Source organism: Momordica charantia (assembly GCF_013281855.1).
Source record: "Momordica charantia cultivar OHB3-1 chromosome 7 unlocalized genomic scaffold, Mcharantia_2.0 BLBB01000007.1, whole genome shotgun sequence".
In the NCBI taxonomy this organism is placed as follows: Eukaryota; Viridiplantae; Streptophyta; class Magnoliopsida; order Cucurbitales; family Cucurbitaceae; genus Momordica; species Momordica charantia.
This window is the reverse complement of record NW_028275165.1, coordinates 7,246,336-7,260,220: the sequence shown is the minus strand read 5'-3', so window position 1 is coordinate 7,260,220 and position 13,885 is coordinate 7,246,336.

The window sequence follows — 13,885 nt, the reverse complement described above, 5'->3', positions numbered from 1 at the left end:
AAGTCAGACGTTGGAAGATCTTTGAGTTGTGGTTCATTTGTTAAACCTGTAAGAGAATTATTGGAGCATGCTCATCGCTATGTATTGGAAAATACAATTGAACGCCTTATATTGAGTAAGAGTATATTCAATTAACATACGTAATGTACTTTTTCCAATACTCTACTAATTAGTATGTAAACTTTGTTGCAGTCGACATATGTCTACATTAAAGACTACAAATACATCTAAAGTCAAAAATAAAAAAAATGGCTTCAAGATGAACATCATAAAACATTCATCCTCTTGTTACGTAAAATGGTATCCTCAAACTTTATAATTATATATAATTCATTATACATTGTTAACAATTAATGTTTTGTTAAAGAAGAATTTTATATGGTTCCAGGTTGCATTTGAATTAGAAAATGAAACAAATTATGTCTCAAATAGTTTAAGATGGCTTGTGCATGGTCCTCATGTAGAAGTAATGACCTATCAGAGTTACACAATTAATGGATGTCATTACCAAACAAAAAGTCGAGATGATGTGCGCTCCGTTCAGAATAATGGGGTTATGTTAGTGGCTAGAATGATGCAAATTTCTAGTGCTAAAGATAAGAACCCAATTATTACTGATATGTCATTCTACAGGATAATAAAGGAGATTTGGGAGCTTAACTATAATATATTTTCTATTCCAATGTTTACGTGTGATTGGGTAGAAAGCAAAACTGGTGTAAAAGTTGATGATATTAGATTTACTTTAGTAAATCTTAATCGAATTAGACATAAGACCAATAGTTTTATTATGGCTACTCAAGCTAAATAAGTTTTTTATATACGTGATCCAGTTGATTCACAATGGTCGATAGTACTTGTCATTCCACAAAAATAATATGATGATTACAATGATAATTGTAGATATCGTATTTGGTCTGGCTTAATTTTTGTTATTGATCTATTTATTTTTTATTTTTTATTATTACTTTATTAAGTGGTATTTCAATTGTTTTGATTTAAATTATCCTAAGTTGCTTTATCATAAAATTTTAATGTAATGTTTTAATTGAATTAAATATTAAAGTAGATTATGTTAAAAAAAAAGAATTTGTTTATTATTATTATTATTTATTGTTTAAATGGTCAAGTAAAAGAGTAAGTTTTGTTATTCTCCCGGTTTTTTCTCAAAATAAATTTTACTTCCTATTTTGGCTCATATCTTCCCCTATATAAGGAGCGTCTCTTTGGTTTCATAAGTGACATAGAAGAACAAAGTTGGGTGAAATCCTAAGCATACTCATCTCATAAAATCACTTAATTCTATCACTTTCATTCTTCTTGTACCAAATCCCCAAACCTCCCTTTGTTCCAATCTCTTGGTGGGGTTGGCAGTAAGAATACAAACTTCAGCGACCTATCCTAGTGTAGCGACGACAAACACTTCTGCGACCTTCATTCTAGTGATTGAGGCAGCTTAAGTGAGTCAATGAGGTGTTTTTTTTAAGGATTTTGTTTTTTTTGTTAATAAACAAAAATGATTTTGGAAAATGTTTGTTTATTTTTTCTTTTACCAATAAGCCAAACAAAAATTTTTATAAAAGGTTTTGAAACGAATAGGAGTTTATTTGAATAGGAGTTTATTTTAATTAAGTTTGGTTGTATGATTTTTTTATATATAAATAAAATAGTTTTAAACGAATTTCAAATCCCTAAAATAAAAAGTTTTTTTTTACTTTTCGTTAATATTTTTTTTTCTTTTTTTAATACAAATTTTGAAGATAACTTGGTTGTTTAAAAAGACCCTAAATAACATATCTTAGTGTATGGCATAGTGGCAAAAGCATTGGATATTGACATCTATGTTACATTTTCAAATCTTCATGCGTACCTCAAAATGATTTTTTTTTACTTTATTTCATCTTATTTTTTTTCATTGTTTTTACCAAATAATCATTTTAAATAAAAGTTTTTTTCTCCTTTCTAAATAAAGGATTTTTATATAATTTTTTTAAAAACAAAATTCAAAAATAAAAGTTTGAATTATAAAAAAGAATTTTAAGTTGCATTCTAAAGTGTTGACACATTGACAAGGCACTTGGGTATTAATAGAACTCATGGCCTAAGTTCAAATCCTTGTGGGCCTCAAATTAAATTTATTTCATTTTTTAATCATTTTTTAAAATAATTATTTCAGAAGCTCCAATGACGGAAATTGAGACTTTCCAATATTCTCGAGGTGATAATTTGTTTTTCCAATGGTCTTTGTGTCACTCATGCTTGTTGGTTCATATTTTATCGCAAAATATAAATCAATAAATTTGGGACATTTAAAATGAAACACAAAGTATTTTTTCTTTTTGGACAAAATATAAAAGGATAATTTTCAACAAAATATGGTACCGTCTTCGAACGGGTGTCGTAGGGTGCTAAAACCTTCTCTACGCTTAACCGACTCCCGAACCAAAACTATGTTTTCGTAGACCAAGTTTTTTTAATAGGTGACCAATCACACCTTGTAGATGATTGGTGGCGACTCCAAACCTATCTCGAAATAGACCCGTCAGGGGATGACGTCGGCCGCTCCGCGTCGCAATGACATTGCGACAATAATTGTGATGAATTCGGAGATACAATACTACTATGTAATGGATTTTCTAAATATATGTCATCTTCCGATTCAATTGAAAATATAGATGATGATGAGATGTCATATATTAGAAAAGATTGTAATGGTATATAGATTATGGATAATAATACAAATAAAGGTAATTTAATGAATATTTTTCATTATTATATAGGGTGCATAATTGTATAATGTATTCATATGTATTTTATTTGTATTTTATTTTTTAGAGGATAATGAAGCACCGGAGTGACAGTGATGATAATGACAACGTTCCTCAACCTGATGATGTTCGTGCGAGGAACACGAGAGGACCGACTGTTAGGCGAAACTTGTTTCGTATAGTATGTCAGCTGGTGAGCGTTTAGTTATTCGATATAATGCTATAGGACAGCCTATCAGAGCAAATGCAAAACAAATACAAAGTTATACAGGGGCTTGTGCATGCAACCACATTCCTATTTCTTTTAGTGACTGACATCGTGTTCCAAAAGAGTTGAAAAACAAAGTTTATGAGTTGGTTGAGGTATGTAAATTAAATTATAAATACGTTTATTTTCAATTATTTTATAATATGTGTAATGAACTTATTTACATTGTATTTATAGGCTGCGTTTATATTAGATGGTATCAAGAAAGAGAAAATTTTGAACTCAGCATCTAAAAAATGGCGTCAGTTCAAATCTTTATTAGCACGAAAATATGTCTATCAAAATAAGGATGATTTGGATTGTAAAAGGAATCCACCGAAATTGTATCCTTTCATTAGTCAACAAGATTGGAATAACTTTATCCATGCAAGACTGAACGAAGAGTTTCAGGTATAAATTTCAATTTGATTAATTGTGTAAAAATCTTATTTATTAATATGTTACATATGTATTTGCAGAGCTACATATCGAACAAAGTAAAAGAAGATCAAAACACTGTTATGGACATCGATTATCGCGTAAAGGCTACGCAAATATGATTGAAGAGTTGGTAAGAAAATACTATTTTTTTAATTATTTATGAATATATTAAAGTTGATGTTACATTTAATGGTTGTTATTATGATTTCATTTATTTATTATGAAGAAAGATAAGAGGATAGATACTACAAAATTTGATAGAGTAGACTTATGGACATATGCTCGAAAAAATAGCAAATATTGATATTTATTTGTTTATTTAAAAATGACCACATATAATAATATTATTATTATGATTTTGTAGGCAAAACTGTCCCAAGTAGTTTCAAATAAGAAAATACTACCATCGTCGAATGATATATTAACTCAAGCTTTGGGAACAGATGAGCACAGTGGATGTGTGAGGGTTTTGGAAGAATATGTTCTGTCAAGTTCATATTTTCGTATCCCCAGTAATAATGTAAGCTTTGACACGCATCAACAATCATTTGCTAAAAATATAGAATCCGAAGAAAAGTGTCGCAATTTGGAAGAATATAATATTGTACTTGAAGAACAATTAAAGTTAGTGTCAACAAAACTAAAGTATTATCAATAGTCAGAGAAGCAAAAATCTCACATTTCAATATCTGAGTGGGAGAGTTGCTCACAGCCAATTATGGATGTAACAACTCATATGATATATTCTTATTTCTCAAATTTGTAACAAATTTGTATTTTCATATATTATATTATATCGTTATGTATACAAATTCTAGTATATATTTGTCTCTTTAGAGGAAGAAATGTGAATTGGCAACGAATAGTGATATGATGGTAGTAAAATTTAGCTATGTGTACGAGACAACTGCCCCGAATGAAGTAGTATATGGCACGCCAATTGGATGAGATATTGTTAAAGTGGGTATTAATATAGCTACATTAGAAAATCTTCTATTGTCGTTTCCAGTCAACGAATTTATTGTACGTGTAGAAGATGCAGTAGGATATGAAGTAGCATGATCTTTGTGATCTTGTTATCTACCCAATTAAGGAACTAAATAAACTACTGGGATCACTAAGCTCGCTATTTGAATATTCGAAATTAGTGATGCCAACAACAGGTTCCATAAACGTGAATCTACATAGAGATGTATTTGGAATAAAGCAGAAAACGCATATATTGGATGAAGATATTTTTCATTTCTTTACGATAGTAGGAATTTCACTTAACATTATTGCAGTTTATATGGGGTAAGTTTTTACTATTAATAATATGTTTATATACTTATACAGTTATGTATCAAAGTTAATAATGATTTTATCTGTTTCTAGCTACTTGCATGCCATGTTAGTTCAAAATGGTGCATCAGACAAATATTTATTTGTGGACCCAAAGTCACTTGGTAGCCTTGTTAGTACTTTTGAAAAACGCGTGTTGTATTTAGCGTCAAGATTTGCTGCAGCTAAACGTAATCAGTGGGTCATTATTCCATTAAATGTTGGGTATGTGTTTTATTTTTTTGAATGTATATTTATTGCAATATTTTATTTTATTTTTTAATAATTATATTTTTTTGTACAGATATCATTGGGTACTCGTTGTATTAGATTTATATGCAGATATCGTATATTTATTAGATTCACCACGAGATGTTATTTATGAAGATGCAAAATCTCTTATCAACATGTAAGTATTTTGACTTTTTGTACGTTATGTTACTTATGTTTAATATATAATATATTTGTGCTCATATTAGTGTGGACTTGATTTTTTTTTTTAAACAGGGCAATAAAGTTATTTAGATATGAAACGAGATTTGTTGTAAAAAATATTCCTATGTGGAAATCTGCTATTAGAGTAAGTATTCTCCTTTTCTTTATAATAATAAAGTTGATCTTCATTCATTAAAATTTATTGTCGTCTCATTACTTGTTATTTATAGAGTCTTCGTCGACCTGGATCTGTTGAGTGTGAATATTATGTGATGAAATATATGAGAGATATTTTGATGGATAAACAGAATACATCACTTAAAGGTTGGTATGATATAAATGCATAATTGTTTTATTTAGTATAAAATTGCTTAAATTATATTTATATTTTTTGTGTCGCGTTTTTTTCATCATGCAGTTCAGTAGAAAAAAGACATACACTCAAATTGAGATCGACGAAGTACGCATTGAGTGGGCGCAGTTTGTTCAACAACACATTCATGCATGACATAATATGTAGTATTTTTTGTTCTTAGCTTGAGTAGTTTACTTTTTATATTGTGTAAACTTACATTTATTTTTAATTTTTGGGTACATAATGGGTGGGGTTCGAACTCTCAACCTTATGGTTAGACACATATGTCTTAATCCATTGAACTATGCTCTGGTTGGCTATATTTATTTCATTTAATATAAAAGTTTGGATAAGTTTTATATTCCTTAATGTTAGAATTGTTTGGTCAATTGAAAGTTTTTATCCGTAATAGTAAAATTTTATTGCGTTATTTCGATAATATTAATATTGATATTTGTTTTAAATATATTGATATTACAAAAATATATATGTTAGTATAGACCACAACTAACGTCAGCCGTTGTCTATAATTACAGACTATGATTGATGTTAGACATGGTTTACACTATAAACTACAGCTTACGTTCATTGTAGTCTATACTATAGCCCACATATAACTTCAACTGTAGTATATACTATAGACTACAGCTAACGTCGGTCGTGGTATATAATACTATAAACTAAGGATAACGTTAGTCATAGTTTATACTATAAACCACAATTAACATCAGCCATGGTATATAATAATATTATAGACCACGACTAACGTTATCTGTAGTTTATACTATAGACTACGACTAACGTTAGCCGAAGTTTATACTATAGGCCACGACTAACGTTAGCTGTGGTCTATAATATGTAACTATAGTACCCATATACTATGGTCAAGCAATCATGGTCTATCAAAATAGACTACGGTCATGTGACCATAGTTTAAACCAAATTTTGTAGTTGTGACATTATTCTCCACTTTTATCAAACTGTTTTTATTCTTTTTCCTATTTTTTCTTTCTAAAAAATAAACACCACAATTACTAACAATGGATTGAAAACAAAAACCAGTTTTTTTTTATATTTTATTTAGTTTAGTGAGTAATGCACATAAAATTTAGGTAGATAGAAATAAATAAAATTGATTAAAATTATATAAGTCTTTGAATCTTACGACTAAAAGACAGTAAATACATTAAAAAAAAGTTTCGATAACAATCATAAGATGCTATATTTATCTTTTAAATTTTTTTTAAGATGCTATATTTATCCTTTAAATATTTTTTTTAAGACTTTTATTCAAAATCATATTTCATTTTCCTACGACAATAAACTCTTCCAAAATAGAAAATAAAAAATACAAGAATAATTAATAAGGATTACTCTCAAAATATTATTTAAAATGAAAAATTGGGATCTGAGTTTGAAATTGGTAAAATAATTGAATTTTTTAACCTCTAACACATTGATTAAAAATTTTAAAAATTATAATTGAAAGCTTGGAAAATAGTTAGACATTAAGATTTTAGATTTAAATCAAATTCAGAATTAAAAATGGTGAGGAAAGTTTGGAATTTTTCTATGAAAAAAATTATTTTTCTTAATTTTTTTTCCTCTTTGTTCACATGTGCCGCCACCCCCCCATCTCCTCTTCTTCTTCGTAACCCTTACTTTCCCTTTGATTTTCCGTCCAACCTCACGCACTCTCCGGCGATCTCAGACCTCCGACGGCAAAACACGAAACATGAGCGGCGTGAGTAGAAGCGGCATATCATTCCAGTGGAGGTTGACGGTAGTGCAACCCTAAAACCAGCTGCGTTTCCTTCGATTTCTAGCGGGCGGTGGTCGTTTTCTACTAAGGGCAACCTGTTCTTCGGTGAGTTGCAAGCACAACAGAATAGTTTCGTATCAGATCCGATGAACTTACTGAGGCCAGTGGCTACACTTACGACAAACGACGATACGCGGCTTAGGAGCATTAGGTTTCTTGGTTGTAAGTAGCTCTTACTTGGGGATGTTTGTTGTACGTTGATATGAATCAATTGTTGCTTGTTTGTGTGCCATGATTGTTATTTGCTTGAATGCATGTGTTGTTGTTACTTTAAAAATGTTGTTATTGATTTGAGAATGAATTGTTGCACGGTTGTTGTGTGGAAAGTGTATCATGAGTTTGTAAGCACGATGTATATAACCTTGTTGGCTATGCTAAGTTTGTCAGTGGGTTTTGGTTGGGATCTACTTATGCTAGAAATGTTAATCGTGCGATGTTGTGATCAATTATGTTTAAAGCATACTGACGTTGTTGTGGTTTAATATTTGGAATGATCCCATGAAAGCTTGATGTTTAAACAATAAAGCTTGTTTGGAAAATGGATTTTAGATTTCTTTGTTTGAGTTTAAAGCATGTTAAATATAGATATTGCTTGACTTATTTTCTTGATTAATGATGCGGTCTTGGTAATGAACTTTTGATATTGAATATTCACAAGTTGTGTTTTTTATACTATGAGCGTCTTACTGATCTTGTGTCCTCAACATTTTAGTTGTGAAATGGATAAGTCATGGATGAAAAAAAATAGATTATCCAAAGAGTATGAAGTGAGAGTTGAAACATTCATTGAATTTGGGTTGTGTCATGCCAACGGTTCTAATTTCATCTGATGTCCTTGTTTGAAGTGTGAGAATCTTATATTCAAGGACATAGCAACCGTTAGAGATCATTTATATTCAATGGTATTGACCAAAGATATAGAGTATGGTTTTGGCACGGTGAAGACTTAGGAAATATTACGGCCGAACAGACGTACAATAATGATACACTCGAGAGTGATGAAGATGATCTCGACTTTTTTGAAGTGGGTGACTTGGTTCAATATGTTCAAGATGAACTCTTTGATGTACCAAAATCATAAGAAGTCATTGTACCCCGGATGTGGAAAGTTTACAAAATTATCCACTCTTGTGAGGTTGTACAATTTAAAGGTGAGATTTGGGTGGAGTAACCCGAGTTTTTCTGAACATCTGTCCATAATAAGTGATATATTACCATAACCTAATGAAATGCTGAATTCTATGTACGAAGCAAAAAAAACGTTGTGTGCCCTTGGGTTGAGTTACGGAAAAATTGATGCATACCCAAACAATTGTTACTAGTATAGAAAGAAGTATGCAAATATGACTAAATGTCCTAAGTGTAACTCGTCACGATGGAAAACACATAAGAATTCAACTAAGGAGAAAGAATGAGTTTCTGCCAAGCAAGTGTGGTACTTTCCAATTATTCCAAGATTTATAAGATTGTTCAGGAATTCAGATAATGCAAAGAATATAGTTTGGCATGCGACAGATAGGAAAATGGATGGGATTGTGTGACATCCAACAGACTCTCCATCATAGAGGTTAATATATCATATTTGGCCAAATTTTGATTCATAACCAAGGAATCTTCACTTAGGTTTATCAACTGATGTGGTGAATCCATATGGTGAAATGAATAGTACATACAGCGTTGGCCAGTAATAACAACTATATATAACCTTTCACCATGGCTATGCATGAAGAGAAAAATTTTTATGCTTACCATGTTGATCTCAGGCCCAAAACAACTCGGTTATGATATTAATTCATATTTAACCCCTCTGGTAGATGACTTAAAATTCATGTGGAAATATGGAGTGGAATATTTTGATGCTTATAGATAAGAAACCTTCGCACTAAAGGCTGTTCTAATGTGGACCATCAATGATTTTCCTGCATATGGTAAGTTTTGCTACTGTAGTGTTAAGGGTTACAAAACTTGTCCGATATGTGGGGAGAACACTACTTCAATTAGATTGGCACACAGAAAAAATAATGCATATATAGGCCACAAAAGAATTTTGTCAAGACATCATCCGTATAGAAATAGAAAAAGACGTTTGATGGTAAGAAAGAGCTTAGAGTTGCTCCAACACCATTGTTAGGGGAGGATATTTTTGAAAGATTGAATGGCATTGGCTTCCCAAATAGTATTGGAAGAGAAAATCTGTATTTTTTAATCTTCCATACTGATAAAGAACATGTTAAACATTGTCTGGACGTAATGCATATTGAGAAGAATGTGTGCATGAACATTGTAGGAACATTACTTGATATATCAGGAAAAAGTAAGGATGGAATAATGCTAGGCTTGATCTTGTTGACATGAATATTAGACCAGAATTGGCACCCCAATTCAAAGGAAAAAGAACGTACTTATCTCAAGCATGTTACATATTGTCAAGGGAGGAAAAACAACATTTTCTATACGACTTTATCTAAAATCAAAGTACCTGAACGGTATTCTTCAAATATCAGTAGTCTTGTATGAGTATATGATGTCAAACTTAAGGGGCTTAAATCACATGACTGTCACGTTCTGATGCAACAACTTCTTCTAGCTGTTCTTCGATCAGTGCTCCCTAAGGATGTGCGTTATGCCATCACAAGGTTCTATTTCTTCTTTAATGGAGTATGCTCTAAGGATTTGAATGTGTCCGAACTAGATAAACTGCAAGATGACGTTGTTGTAACCTTATGTCTATTGGAGAATACTTCCCAACGTCTTTCTTTACAGTAATGGTGCATCTTACTGTTCGTATTGTTAGAGAAATTAAATTGTGTGGGTCTATATACCTACGGTGAATGTATCCATTTGAACGATATATGAAAGTATTGAAAGGCTACATCTATAATAGAACTCGACCTGAAGGTAGTATTGCCCAAGCATACATAGTAGAAGAAGCTGTGGAATTCTGTACTAACTTCTTATCTAGACTAGAACCAGTTGGGCTAGGCCTACTTTGCGGAAGAAAATAATCACTCATTGATAGACCTCTGTCAGTTAGATGTTACGTGAGGCCTACTGTACAACATCTCAAACAAGCTCATCTTTACGTGTTGGAGAATACTAATTTTGTACAACCATATATAAGGTAATCCTATTTTGTAAATGATTTTGTATCATTTATTACCTTAGTATATATTTCTTTCCACTAATTGATGATTAACATGTAGTCATCATATGAAGTCTCTGTAATTAAAATATCCAAGTAGATCGACCAATGAAAAGTGGTTGCAGGATGAACACAATCGATCATTTGGTTCTTGAATCCGTGAGGAGGTAATCAAATTGTTTTAATTTTGTTTTCCAAATACATTCATATGGAATGAAATTGGAATTTAATAGGTTTTACATATTTGTACAATAGGTGATGGGCGAATTGCGTAATGGCAAAAACATTTCGGAGACTTTAAGATGGATAGCACATGGCCCCAATCAAGATGTTCTGGCTTATGAGGGTTATAAGGTCAATGGATGTTGCTACAACACTACTAAATCTCGTGACTTTACTCGAACGGTTCAAAATAGTGGAATTAGTTTGGTTGCTACAACCATGCAAGTGTCTAGTGCGAAAGACAAGAACCCTATTGTTGTAGACATGACATTTTATGGAGTCATTCAAGACATATGAGAAATTAGCTACAACAAACTCAAAATTCGATTGTTCAAATGTGATTGGATGGATAGTCGAACTGGTGTCGAGACAGATGAACTTGAATTCACTTTGGTTGACTTGAGTCGTATTGGGCATACACCCGACTAATTCATTATAATTCACAAGGTAGACAGGTTTTCTACGTAGAAGATTCAGCGGATGTAAAATGGTCTATCGTTATCAGACCGCTGCAAAGGGATTTACATTATGCAAGTTTAAATGATGAGCTTGGGGATACTTCGCTACATTGTCCTCCAAAGTTGAATTGGACACCCTCCAGTGATGAAGACCATTTTGACTCATAACATAGAAGAGGAGATTGTAATACCAATGATGTTTCTAACACCTGTCTTACTTAAAGATGAACGATACAATGTTTAGTATTTCTATGACTTCGTTTGTAATTTGAAATGCTTGTACTAATCTTTATCTATAATATTTTCATGAGTTAAGTGATTCCAAGTAGTTTCCTTACTATTTTCCTGATGTAATGCTTAGGTCGATGTGCTTTGTATACATATTCAATGTTTGACCTAATCTTGTTTAAGTATATCTTGTCAAACACTTTGAAACAGATGGAGGAAGAGGGTAAGTCAATTGAAGATAGTAAGCAACCTGTCGGTAAGGATGTAAAGGGAGAGTCCAGCAAACGAAGGACTCGTGGACGTACTAGGATGCACGACATCACACGTACGAGTAGTGAAGGAAAGAAGAAAGTAATTAAATACAATGAAGAAGGGCAACCAATAGGTAAGAATGGGTATAAGTTGAGTAGCTGGATTGGGACGTGCGTTCGTCACCATGTCCCAATAATATATGACAATTGGAAGCTGGTTCCAACAGATACAAAAGATAAGATATATGAGTTGGTTAATGTACACTTAAATTTAAAGCCGAATATCATGATCTTATCTACTTATTATTGACAAAATAAGGTGGATTCGTTGTAGATCGGAGGGCGAAGAAAGATATCTTGAACTCTGCCAGTAATTTATCTTGTCAATATAAATGGAGGTTGGCAGCCACCTATATACACCCTTATTGCGATGATCCATCGAAGTTGAAGGTGGTACTGAAGAATGAATCACATGTTCCACAAGAACACTATTACAAGTTTGTCCAGTCCAGACTAACTACGGAATTCCAGGTACTTCTTATGGTGATGATATATATTAGTAATTTGTTTTAATGTATATATACAAATGCATCTAAGACTGATATGAATTTATGCACTATTATAAATACTTTAAGTGAATGGAATAGAGAATTGCGGGGAATGCATGTTTACAACCAGAGATTGTCACGAAAGGGGTACGCGAATCTCTCAGAAGAATTGGTAAGATACACCTACTGAATCAGAAATCATGTCTTGATGATCTGTTAAGCTGTATTCGCTAAGTTTGTCTAATTTTGTATATAGAAAAATTCTCCCTGTGATGAAGACTCAGGGATCGATGCACGCTAAGGAAGAAAGCTCGTATGGACAAAGATGGAAATATCAGGGAAGAATGTACTAGAGTCGTAGTCGAACGCATGGTACGTATTGACGTATGAGTATTTTGCTATACGAATTCATCTTTTACTTATTTGAATCTCATTCTACAGATGTAGGAAGAGATAAAAGTTACACAATGTCAAGAAGATGGCAACAACTCTACAGAAGAAGATGCACTATCACTTGTTTTGGGTAGTCGAGACTGTCCTGGACGAATTACGGGTGTGGGTAAGTATATAACGAAGACTCAATACTATCATAAACCAACAAACGATCGACATCTAAGTTGGATGAGGAAAATGTTTGTTCGAATCTCGAAGATAGGTATGTCAAAACGTTAAAGAGTTGGAAGCTGAATTGACGAAATATAAGCAACTTGCTTCAATGCCAAGTGATAGTAAGGTGGGGGAGACAATGGAACGAGAAAAGGAAGAGAAGATTAAGGAAGAAGAAACGAGAGAGGACAGTAAGGATGGAGAAAAAGAAAAGAAATAAAGGAAGTAGAAACACAATGGGAGACTATGGAATGAGAAAAAAGAGACGATGTTATTGAAGTAGAGAAATTTGAAGCACTAGAGAGGCAAAAAAAGGTAAGATTGTTATTTAGCTTATTTGTTGTTATCCCTTAGACACATGGTTAATTTAAACAACTTAATCGTTTTCTTGTAGGCAACTAGTAATGAGCAAAAAAATGCGTCTCTTAAGGTAATACACAAATTATATTAGTTCAACTATTATGGACGTAACATTATTGACTTGTTGTGGATAACTTTGAATTAGGAGGGAAATTCTTGTCAATTGTCGTTTGGATCAATCGATAACATCGTTGCATTAGGAATGATATTTGAAGTGAATGTGGAAGAAGGCAATGTGAAAGTCTCAATTGATGTAGTGTTCCAGAAGGATTGCTCTCTGCCTATTCCATCTAACAGAGAGTCAAACCTATTATCTAAAGAGTTAGGTTCGCACATATTATGGCCAAGACACCTTGTTGCCATCAATAAAAAAAGATAACATAGTTTAACATAATTTAAGTATTATGACCCTTTTTGTAGTGTAAGACTAACTCTAATTCTTTTAACTAAGTAGGAGGTTGCAACGAGAGAAGAATTGCTTGAGCTGTACCCGTTTGAATATGATCTAACCACCCCAATTGCTCTGCGATGCCTACTTCATGAAATGAAGATTTGTAGATCTCAAGTAAAATTGCCAGTGCCAAAAGAAGTGTTCGGGTGTAAAATCATTTGTAAGGTATGGACAGACGTCGTACAAACCTTTTGTGAGATGAAGCCGATAACTGATTCGTTCATAGATGCG